Source organism: Benincasa hispida, unplaced genomic scaffold (assembly GCF_027475165.1).
Source record: "Benincasa hispida cultivar pf3 unplaced genomic scaffold, pf3_genome.v1.1 HicScf527, whole genome shotgun sequence".
Lineage (NCBI taxonomy): Eukaryota > Viridiplantae > Streptophyta > Magnoliopsida > Cucurbitales > Cucurbitaceae > Benincasa > Benincasa hispida.
The window spans coordinates 46,828-55,958 of record NW_028326632.1 but is presented as its reverse complement, the minus strand read 5'-3'; the positions used below and the strand labels follow the sequence as shown (position 1 = coordinate 55,958).

Genomic DNA, 9,131 nt, shown 5'->3' with positions numbered 1-9,131 from the left:
GAGAAATAAATAATTCAATGATTTGATCAAAAAATATTACTATGGTTCGAGAGAAAATAAGAGTATCGACTCGAACACTAAAATGGAAGTGTGTTGAATCAAGAGCAGACAGTAAGCGTCTTTATTATGGACGCTTTATTCTATCTCCACTTATGAAGGGGTAAGCAGATACTATAGGCACTGCGATGCGAAAAGCTTTGCTTAGAGAAATAGAGGGAACATGTATCACACATGCAAAATTTGAAAAAATCCCACATGAATACTCTACCATAGTCGGTATTCAAGAATCAGTACACGAAATTTTAATAAATTTAAAAGAAATTGTATTGAGAAGTAATCTGTATGGAACTCGTGATGCGTCTATTTGTGTCAAGAGTCCTAGATGCTCAAGACATCATCTTATCACCTTCGGTGGAAATCGTTGATAATACACAACATATAGCTAACCTAACGGAGCCAATTAATCTGTGTATTGAATTAAAGATCGAGAGGAATCGCGGATATCGTATACAAACGCCAAATAATTTTCAAGACGCAAGTTATCCTATAGATGCTATATTCATGCCTGTTCGAAATGCGAATCATAGTATTCATTCTTATGTAAATGGGAATGAAAAACAAGAGATACTTTTTCTCGAAATATGGACCAATGGAAGTTTAACTCCTAAAGAAGCACTTCATGAAGCCTCTCGGAATTTGATTGATTTATTTATTCCTTTTTTACATGCGGAAGAAGAAAAAGAAAACTTCCATTTAAAAAACAATAAACAGAAAGTTACTTTACCCCTTTTTACTTTTCATGAGAAATTGGCTAAACTAAGGAAAAAGAAAAAAGAAATAGCATTAAAATATATTTTTATTGACCAATCAGAATTGCCTCCTAGGATCTATAATTGCCTCAAAAGGTCCAATATACATACATTATTTGACCTTTTGAATAATAGTCCAGACGAACTTATGAAAATAAAACATTTTCGCATAGAAGACGTAAAACATATATTAGACATTCTCAAAATGGAAAAGAATTTTGCATAAATTGGAAATCCATTGGATTTTTTTGTAGAAAAACTTTATAAAAAAAAACGGAATCCGTATACTCAAAATAAATCATAATTTTCATTAAATAAATATGTGTATCTAGGGGTAATTAACTTTGAAGCAACTATTCCCTAGATACACACGTCGTGATATTTTATTTATTTCAAAATTGAATCAATTTAAAAAAAGACCTAAAGTTAGGGATTTATCAATTGGTAATGTTGCTTCAATACCCAACCAAAGGTCTACTGTGGTACCAATCAAAAAGATGGTTGTCGCTACTGGACGACGAAATGGATTTTGGAATTTATTGACATTCTAAAAAAATGGTACAGTTAATAATCCTGCCGGTACGGAAACCATTAAAAGAACACCCAATAACTTATTTGGCACTGTACGAAGTATTTGAAATACGGGAAAGAAATACCATTCCGGCAATATTTCCAAAGGAGTTGCAAATGGATCTGCGGGTTCACTAATCATTGATGGTTCTAGAACCGCTAAGCCCACGTTACATGCAATAGTACCTAGAATTACTTTTAGAGAAATATATAAAAGATCATTGGGCCATGCGGGTTCTCCGTAATAATTATGACCCATCCCCTTAGCCAATTTAGCTCTTAATACAGGATCATTCAAATCTGGTTTTTTTGTTATTAGGATAGGTGAATTATTATGGATCCATCCTCCCTAAGGAACCAGACATGATAATTTTTCATCATCCGGCTCGAGCACAAATCAAACGAACCAACTGGATCCAGATAAAAAGTCGATATCTTATCCATATCCAAGCATATATAAAATAAATGATTGATTCAATGTAAGAAAAAATTGAGAAGATTCTGTTTTGAAGAGTTACAATTATACATTGCAAGGAATTCAGTTCTTACATATAAATGCTCAATACCCAAGTAGGCTTACAAAGTTGATAATGTTCAAGTGCTTTCTAGGTCGTCTCAGACCTTGCGAAGGGGCTTTAGCCCCCAAAAATATTGATACTTTTTACATCCAAAGGATTTACTTGTTACTAATATAGTCTAGCCTATGTTCTTCTTTAGATCCCTTGTTTCACTCCAATAGTATCATAAATCGAGTCAATGCAGAGGAAATGAATGTATTTTCATACTATTAAGTAAGTGAAATAGATAAAACATAATCTGTATTATGCCATATATATCACCTATTCTACTGGATCTTACAGAGCCTAGTCATGCACGACATGGTCAAGTCTGATCATAGAAAAGATTCTCTTCAAGCAAACCAGCCTACCCTCTGTATGGAGCTTTCACGGTGGTTGGAATAAAGACACATTTGGTTGTGAATCCCAATGTGGCAGATAAAAACACATATATCTACACGGCCCAATCAATAGTTCAAGTCACACACTCCCATAATCCATTTTCTCTTCGAAGAATTCCCTTCAACTATTATTGAAAAATAACGAATCAAATTTCGTGGAGTTGAAGGGAAATATCCAAATACATGTCTTATTTTTCAATAATCCATATTTGCAGCAATGAAATACTCTTCTTCCTCCCCCGAGTAATCATAAATAACTAATTACAAATCTATGATTTCTATTCTCTATAAAGGACCAGAAATGCCTTGCTTACGTATCATTGGGAAGTGCATTAACATAAATACGGCAGTAAGAAGAGGTAATACAAAAGTGTGTAAACTATAAAAACGAGTCAAGGTAGATTGTCCCACACTAGCACTTCCGCGTAATAACTCTACCAAAGGCGACCCTATTACTGGAATAGCTTCCGGTACACCTGTTACAATTTTGACTGCCCAATAACCAATTTGGTCCCGAGGTAAGGAATAACCAGTTACACCAAAGGATGCGGTCAATACAGCTAGAACCACACCTGTAACCCAAGTCAATTCACGAGGTTTTTTAAATCCACCAGTAAGATACACGCGAAATACGTGCAGGATCATCATTAAGACCATCATACTTGCCGACCATCTATGAACTGATCGGATTAACCAACCAAAGTTAGCTTCCGTCATTATATATTGAACAGAAGCAAAAGCCTCAGTAACGGTCGGACGGTAGTAAAAAGTCATAGCAAACCCCGTAGCTACTTGTACTAAAAAACAAGTAAGCGTAATTCCTCCTAGACAATAAAATATGTTGACATGAGGAGGAACGTATTTGCTAGTTATATCATCTGCAATCGCCTGAATTTCAAGACGTTCTTCGAACCAATCATACACTTTATTGAGATAGGTAAACCAAGGGGACCCCCCTCTGAGAACCGTATATGAGAATTTCATCTCGTACGGCTCAAACAGAAACACCCAAATACCGCTCGTAACGGATATGTGTACTAAAAAGTTTCAAACTTCTTAATGCTATGATTCAATTTTTTCTATGAAGATACGAAAGAATCAAAATCCGAAAAGTCTTCTTTGTAGTTATAATGCCCAAATATCAAGTCGGCTCATTCGTATTTATATTGATCATTAGGGGCCTCTTGAATCTTCTATTTACCTATTTTTTCCTTTGATTTGTATGTAATGCGACTTTACTCTTGTTTTCTTTATTATTGATAGGAATTCTCTTGTTAAGACCCTATGAATCAATTAAAACCTTAGATTCAGACTAGAACCACGATGATTCAATAAAAAAACCTTCCAAAAAAAGTTCAAAAATTCACTGAGTAAGAACCCTTGGATTATCACTTATTCAATGCTTATTCAATGACTGAATATAATGAAAAAAAGACAAAGAAACGTTTATCCTTTAACCAAAATAAGTATAAACGAAAGAAGAAAATTTTTTTTCGGAGTCCGGCCACGAGGTCTGATAAGTATGAATCATAGTTCTAATATTTGTTCTAATATTTTGGAATCTATTTCATATATTCTGTGCTCCAGATACTAGCCTAGACTGAATATCCAACGAGATAAAATCATCTTGATCAAGATGACCGACTTCTTCTCTGTCGTATCCATAGGATCAATTCTAACAAGTCACACACTCATATTCCGGAAATACAGAAAAAAATAAATTCCACGATCGAACTACCAAAAAAGAGTGGGCTAAAAAGCGGAAACCTACATACTTTAGACTTTCCTTTTTATTGAAAAGTTATTTAGGGGTTCTTGTGAATCGAATCTAATTGCTTGAAATTCCGTCCAGTAAAATGGAAGAATTATAAATCTCCAAAATAATACATAGGAATATCGCAAATAGACCCATCGCGACACCCATTAAAGGTGTAGTTCCCCACCCAGGAGCCACTTTACCATATTCCGAATTCAATGGTTTCAATAAATCCCCTACAATAGTTCGTCTTGGCCCAGATCTAGAACTATCGTCAACGGTTTGTGTAGCCATAAATAATCCTATATTTTTTTTTTAATTCAGTGAGATCTGTTGACTTTGTATACCATTCCGTTGTAAATAAATGATCTTATCATAGATCCATTGTGGTCTTGAAATTATATAATAATGGAAACAGCAACCCTAGTTGCCATCTCTATATCTGGTTTACTTGTAAGTTTTACTGGGTATGCCTTATATACTGCTTTTGGGCAACCCTCTCAACAACTAAGAGATCCATTCGAGGAACACGGGGACTAGTTGAAGTAATGAGCCTCACAATATTGTGAGGCTCATTACTTCAATTGAGATAATGAGAAATCATTTCGCCTTTTTAGTTGGAACTTTAGGCGGTTCGCGAAAAAAGATAGCGAAAAAAATTATTCCTAGAGTCGAGACTAAGAGGAATGTATAAACCAATGCTTCCATAGATTTGATTTCGGTTTACAATTATAGCTTCCATACCTGTTTAGTTGGGATCTTTTTACGGATAAAAAAAAGACCAAGACAAGAGTCAAAGAAATGAAAAGTCAGCAATCCGAATCAAGATTTATCCGCTACCCTATCTATGTCAAATCAAAAAATAAAGGAAAAAAGGAACAGAGCAATCTTGTATCAGACTAGACTCTTTTTGTAGTTGGATCTCCAAGTTTTTGGAATGCCCCAAATTCTACTTGAGCGTCCAAATCTGGGTCAATCCCAGCAAAGACATCTCTGAACAAGGTTCTAGCACCATGCCAAATGTGTCCGAAGAAGAAGAGCAAAGCAAACGAAGCATGCCCAAAAGTAAACCAACCCCTTGGACTGCTACGAAAAACCCCATCGGATTTCAAAGTAGCACGATCTAATTCAAAAATTTCACCCAATTGAGCACGTCTAGCATATTTTTTCACAGTAGCAGGATCACTATAACTCACTCCATTGAGTTCACCGCCATAGAACTCAACAGTTACACCGACCTGTTCAACACTATACTTCGATTCTGCTCTTCGAAAAGGAACATCGGCTCTAACAATTCCGTCTCCGTCTACCAAAACAACCGGAAATGTTTCAAAAAAGGTCGGCATACGGCGTACAAAAAGTTCGCGCCCTTCTTTATCTCTAAAAACAGGGTGTCCTAACCACCCAACAGCTATTCCATCCCCGTTGTCCATGGAACCCGCTCTGAATAATCCACCTTTTGCGGGATTATTCCCGATATAATCATAAAAAGCTAATTTTTCAGGAATTTTAGACCAAGCTTCTGATAAACTTTGATTTTCGGCTAACCCGGCACTAACTCTTCGATATATTTCTTGCTGGAAGTATCCCTGATCCCATTGATAACGAGTGGGCCCAAATAATTCAATCGGGGTAGTTGCTGAACCATACCACATAGTTCCAGCAACAACAAAAGCTGCAAAAAATACAGCAGCGATACTACTCGAAAGGACGGTTTCAATATTTCCCATACGTAATCCTTTGTATAGACGTTGGGGCGGACGAACACTAAGATGGAATAGGCCTGCTAATATGCCCAATGTACCTGCTGCAATATGATGCGAGGCTATTCCGCCCGGAACAAAAGGATCAAACCCTTCGACACCCCACGCAGGATTTACAGCTTGTACCCTTCCGGTTAATCCATAAGGATCGGATACCCATATTCCCGGACCATACAATCCGGTTACATGAAATGCACCAAAACCAAAGCAACCCAACCCTGAGAGAAATAAATGAATTCCAAAAATCTTCGGCAAATCCAAAGAAGGTTTTCCTGTACGTTCATCACAAAATATTTCTAGATCCCAATACACCCAATGCCAGATAGCTGCTAAGAAGCACAATCCAGAAAACACAATATGTGCTCCGGCCACACCTTCGTAACTCCAAATACCCGGATTCGTTATAGTCCCTCCTGTGATACTCCAACCCCCCCATGAATTGGTTATTCCTAAACGAGTCATGAAGGGTATAACGAACATACCTTGTCTCCACATTGGATCAAGAACAGGATCAGAGGGATCAAAAACTGCTAATTCGTATAGGGCCATTGAACCGGCCCAACCAGCAACTAGAGCTGTATGCATTATATGAACAGAAAGCAAACGACCGGGATCATTCAATACAACGGTATGAACACGATACCAAGGCAAACCCATGGAAATACCCCTTTATCAACGAAAAATAGACACTATGTAACTTTATTGCACTGAAAAAAAAAACTATGCTATGGACCTCCCCCTTTGAGGTGAGGGGATTATCTTGGCGAAAAGATTAATATTTGGTCTATTCTTTTAGTAATAATGGAACAATTCTATTCTATTCGTAGGAACAAAAAGAAGCAGATCTATTCTATACTCGATAAGTACCAATACGCAATGGTAGATGGGAATTGATCTTATTTTATATGAGTGAATGTATACATACTTGTTCATCATTCAAAAACCTATTCGGAAGAAGTTTCTTCCTTTATTCATTCTGTTTTCCTTTTTTATGAACTTATTAAATCTATGTATAAAATATGCTAAACGATAAAATCTGATAAAGGCCGATCTTATTTATTAAGACAATAAACCCGTTGTTACGCTTCCACATCAAAGTTAGCTAGAATAATTCATTCTGTCTGTTTTCTTTGCTTTAATGCCTATTGGTGTTCCAAAAGTACCTTTTCGAAGTCCCGGAGAGGAAGATGCATCGTGGGTTGACGTATAGTGCGACTTGTCAGATATATTGGGTCATATGGTATTTCCCCGTTCTCTCCCCCGATCGAGATATCCTCTCTTTCGCCCAAGACGGATTGATTTAATTATCAAAAATTTGGAGCGTGAAGTGCAATTAGATCTATTTTTTGGGGGGTATCCAGATTAATATTATCAATTAGAATAATTTATTAATTTATGGTTTTCTCAGTTGTACTAATAAAATGAAGTATCCAGGCTCCGCTTAGAAAAAACTCAATTTGGAATCTATCTATTCTATGATTACTACTTGTATCATATTCGATTTATAAATAGCATTGATAGAAAACTTTTAATCAATCGAGTAATATTATGAATACGTTGGTTGAATATTTGGTTAAAAGCATGAAGTAAATTGAAAAAAAAAAAAGAAGTCGTAGCAAAAAGACATGCTATTGGGGCATTTGTCCTATATGTGCAAATCCAAATCGGGCAGATCTTGACTCGGAGTAGAGCATAAACCTAAAAGAATTGAAGAAGACCATTTGGGAACAAGAAAATGACATCGCAAGTGAAATTTGATCTCGATGAAACAATACATCAATGAAAAGTTAGTTCGATAAATTGAAAATTTAATGAATTGGTTTTTTATTTATTCAAATTTATAGTATAGATAAACGACCGCGGGCCAAAGGACAAAACTCATCCATTTTTAAAAATGGAAGGTAAGAAAAAGCCCCTTCATTAGAAGTTAGAAAGAGTCCTCTAAAGAAGGCTAAAATCTAAACATTGATTCTTTTTTTCGCTATTTTTTTTGAACCGTATGCATCAAAAGGTGCCCGTACGGTTCTTAAGGGATACAATTTGATCCTAATCAACCGACTTTATCGAGAAAGATTACTTTTTTTAGGCCAAGAGGTTGATAGCGAGATCTCGAATCAACTTATTGGTCTTATGGTATATCTCAGTATAGAGGATGATACCAAAGATCTTTATTTATTTATAAACTCTCCCGGTGGATGGGTAATACCCGGAGTAGCTATTTATGATACTATGCAATTTGTGTGACCAGATGTACAGACAATATGCATGGGATTAGCCGCTTCAATGGGATCTTTTATTCTGGCCGGAGGCCAAATTACCAAACGTCTAGCATTCCCTCACGCTCAGTGCCAATGAGTTTTTTTTTTAAGACAAAAAAGAAAACTATGCCTTCACCATATAAAATATGAATATTAAGTAATAATAGCATGGCACTTTGAATTCGGTATGAGAATTTTTTTCTTGTTTTTTTTTCTAAACCATTAGGTTATGTATCGAAAGAGTAGTATGAGATAAAAGGCATTTCCGATTTTAGCTGAGTTATCAGAGGCCTCTTTCAGCGTCACAAACTTTTTTGTTTTCACAACGGAAGACTCTTAACAATATTTATGTTATGAAAGACTACGAAATATTTATTTTTAAAGAAAAAAAAAGAAACTTTGGGATTGCTGAATAACAAACGAAATAATAAAGCAACGGAACCATCATAGTATTTTAAAATTACTAAAAAAGAAAAGGAAGGGTGGTTATTGGATCATTTACTGCTCTGGGTCTGCTAGATCCTCTATTTTCTATTCCTTCGCTGGAAGGTCAAAATGAATTCCATTGTGGAGCCGTATGCACTGCACAAAGGATGCCTGTACGGTTGTTAATCCTATCTTTTTTTATTATCTTTGACTCATCATGATCATGATGTGAGATAGAGAAAACCATTTATTAAATCATCAGGGTAATGATGCATCAACCTGCTAGTTCTTTTTATGAGGCACAAATGGGAGAATTTCTCCGGGAAGCGGAAGAACTACTGAAGCTGCGCGAAACCATCACAAGGGTTTATGTACAAAGAACAGGAAAACCCTTATGGGTTGTATCCGAAGACATGGAAAGGGATGTTTTTATGTCAGCAACAGAAGCCCAAGCTCATGGAATTGTTGATCTTGTAGTGGTTGAATAAAAAATAGCAGGGATTTCACGCAAAAATCCGAAATTTGAGATTTTATCTTTCTTTTTACCGGGGGTTAATATAATATTTTCTATTACTATTAATCCTATTAATT

General features: G+C 35.9%; 1 pseudogene across 1 annotated transcript; it reads right to left on the bottom strand.

The window, feature by feature from the left end:
- Positions 1–1,212: 1,212 nt before the first annotated feature.
- LOC150030146 (cytochrome b6-f complex subunit 4-like) lies at positions 1,213–2,437 on the bottom strand (annotated as a pseudogene). The gene is made up of 2 exons (XR_016527146.1): positions 2,423–2,437; positions 1,213–1,692 (listed from the first exon to the last, which is right to left on the bottom strand). The product of XR_016527146.1 is annotated as a cytochrome b6-f complex subunit 4-like (transcript).
- Between the last annotated feature and the right edge of the window lie 6,694 nt (positions 2,438–9,131).